Genomic DNA, 3,531 nt, shown 5'->3' on the forward strand with positions numbered 1-3,531 from the left:
TTGGCTCCAGTAGGAGAAGATCGTGGTGGATGGCGGCTCAAGGTGGACACAGTCCGGGCTGGAACCAACAATCGTTTTTGTGGCAACCAGTCAAAGAAGAGTTGGAACCGTTACGTCATGAAAAAGGCCATATCTCAAATTTACGATTGCCATGCATGAGAAACTAGCCATATCTAAAAAACAAACAACAAAGCTTAACAATAGTATTGGAACCTAAGTTGACATGGAAAAATATTGAAAAGAAAAATTATGAAGTATTCTTATGAAAACAAATTTCCTATGGGATGTTAAAAATAAAATTGTCATCATGTAAAAAGGGATTTTTACCATGATTTTGTTCAACCAATGTGTGAACAAAAAGAATTTACCATGGTTTGTTCAAAAAAATTGTCATGTTGCAAAAACTAACTGACCATGTTCAAAATATTACTGATCATGATCCAACAAATAAAACAATGCACTGCACCACCATCCAAGTTTACAACAGCATGTGTGCTATTGTTCCCTGACACACCAGTAGATAAACTAATCTGTTGTCCAGAGGCACCCGCATGTATGGAAAAGTTGCCATCCGATTTTTAACGCTACCTTGCCGCCTTCATCTATTTTTGCACCAGTATTCACATCACACGGGAAGTCAAGCTGTTTTGGGGAACCTCCGACTACTCGAACCTCTTTCTTCTCCAAACGACCCGTGACTTGCTGTCCTTGCTCTTCTTCATCAACTAAATCAGCCCAACTCTTATGCTCTTTCCGCCATGACATGATGGTCCATCACTTCCACATGAGGTCCTGAAGTGCGTGCACCTGAGACCGAACGGCCCTGCCCCCATTTGTTCCTACCATCTCCTCCCTTTCACCTCTCCATATAAGCCCGTAGCCATGGCCCAAATTGTTTCTTTTCCCCTTTCTTCAGTTTGATACCACACAAACTTGTCACTATGGCCTAACACACCACAAATGTAACAGAACTCATGCAGAAATTCATATACAAAAGGGCACCAGTTTTTGTCCTCCTCCTCCAGTGTCTTTGAAGGCCCCTGGAAGATCATTTGTCGTTCCTCCTCCTCCTCGTCAAGTCTGAAACTTCTCATCAGTGGTACCTTGATGTTTATTCTGACCTTAAGGCCCCGTTTGGTAGCAAAGTATTACAAAAAACAAAATATCAAAAACTGCAGTAATTTTACCTATAGGTACGAGATAACATGGTTTTACCATAATAGAGTAATTTTGAAGTATTCACAATACTTCAAACATGTTTGGTTGTTGCGGCAAAACACTGTATTACCTAGCCGTTAGCAGTGCAAATGCATGCAGCTGGCCGGCCGTTTGAATAGTATTTCTGTTGAGCTTTTGTAGCTAGGTTGCTGGATATTCCTTACTCAGCGTGCATAACAACCGAACGGCTAGCTTGTGTATACAAAGAAGACCACCCATGGCACGGCGTCTCCTGTGACTCACCTGCTGGTAAAGCTACACCTAGACGGAGCGGCTTGCCCTTCTTCGAGCCACCATTGAGGTGCAACGGAGCTACGCGTTCAGGCGGCGACCCAGCACGTGCCGTTGTTGGCCAGTCATCTGCGTCACTGTCGAGGGGCACGAAGAGCTGCGCGAGAACTTGAATCACGTGGCCACGGTCGGCGCATTCAATTGATACTTGCATCGTCTCTGTCCTCTGTAAGTCCCCCTTTCATCACAGAAACGAGCAGGTCTAGTTGAGCAGTTGTCCATGATGCTCTGTTTCTCTTGTCTGCAATTGGGAAGCAAAACATCAGGAAAATAGACAAGGACCCTACTCGAAATCAACAAATATCAGAGTTATCATAAATATCTGGTTAAAACAAATCAACTTCAGTAAATCTTAATATCTTGTGCATGACGCCACACCATGGATTACATTGACAAAACAAAATACTACTATCCTAATGTACGCAGGCTTGTAGGCTGTCGTGGAGCTGGGCAAAAATCTGTAGTGAGCAACTGCTAATGATAGAACAAAATTGTTATGGGTGGGCCGAAAGCACGCTAGCTACAAAGTGCATGCTACAAATTAATGAACCAGTTGTGGTTTGTCTTTTTTGAGAATCAGGTTCGAATAGGGATACTGGAATCTGAATTGTCTGAATGAAAAACAACAAAATCACTATGGTACGACTGTTGTGCATTTCAGCAGCGAGATTGGGGTTCTACTGCTTATCTTAGACAGTCTATTTACACTTTCACAGCCTGATTGGCTGTCAAAATTTGTATGCTGGTAACCCAACAAAAACTTAGATAGCCAATGCCTCTGTAACATACGTATTTCATAAATCACAGCCTGATATAAGCCGACCAAGCAGCAGCTTGGCTGTCTACTTTCTTTTGACTTCAGATATAAACTGATCTAGATAGCCAATGCTTTTGTAACACACATATTTCTGAAAATCGCAGCGATGCAGACTGTCTTACGCCATATTTCAGGCTACTACATAAAGCTATCACCAAGCTAAGATCATCTAGGTTGCATCTAGCCTTACGCCACTAAATCTTGCTTCTCAATCTATCCAAGGAGAATCTACTCTGCCCCTGATCGGGGACGGCCTTCTCGTCAGCAAGGCCGGACAGCATCGAGGAGATTGTGCGTCGCGGCGCCGTCCGCAGATACCAGCGGCATGCACAGTGGAGAATGGCACGGCCGTGCAGAGGAAGGAGCCAGTGGTTGGCGGGGAGAGGCGGGAGGAGCGACGAGGGAGGATGGAGGGCAGAGTAATCACCTTTGGTCTCTCCATCGCCGTCTCTTTGTTTCCCCATGGCCGCCGATGATGGAAGACGACAGGGCGGCGGCGGCAGCGTGAGAACGAGCCAGAGCGAGTAGCGGGGAAGGATAATGAGGGGACTCCCTTCTTTTCGCCTGCTCTGTTTTTTAAAAACAGGTTGGGGGTTCTTATTAAAGAGAGAAAAAACTACAGTTTGCCAAGTACTACAATATTAAAACAACAGTTGTTAGGGGCAAACAAACAGCTCATTGTAAATAAAACTGTGGTAATCTGAAAAACTGCAGTATTCTTAAAATGCTTAGAAAATACTTCGCTACCAAACAGGGCCTAATTCTCAAGTATTTACCCATTGCTCTTCCATCTGGTCTTGCCTCGACTTCAATAACCTCTCCCAATTCTGATCCAATGGTTTCCTCGGCAACCCTATTCATTAAACCAAGTGGCAGCCGGAGCACTCTCACGCATATTGGTATAGTATCGAAAGAATAGTCCTCGATCCGCTTTCTTGGTACATAATCTTCTAAGACTAGCAGATCGTTCCCAAACTCCCAGGGCCCATTGTCTAAAGCCATCTTCTTCCCCGACTCCTGTCCAAATGTAAACAAAAACGTATTCTCACCGACTTCCTTGCAGTGAACACCTCTGTGTTGGCGCCGCCTCCTAGCAGCACCGCTTCTTCTTCCTCTCCTCTCATCCTCTCAACTCTCTCTTGAGTTTCTCTCTACTCTCAAGAACACACAATGAAGAACTCACAGGTACAGAAAACACACACGAC

The sequence above is a fragment of the Triticum dicoccoides genome, chromosome 6B, assembly GCF_002162155.2.
Source record: "Triticum dicoccoides isolate Atlit2015 ecotype Zavitan chromosome 6B, WEW_v2.0, whole genome shotgun sequence".
NCBI classification, from domain to species: domain Eukaryota; kingdom Viridiplantae; phylum Streptophyta; class Magnoliopsida; order Poales; family Poaceae; genus Triticum; species Triticum dicoccoides.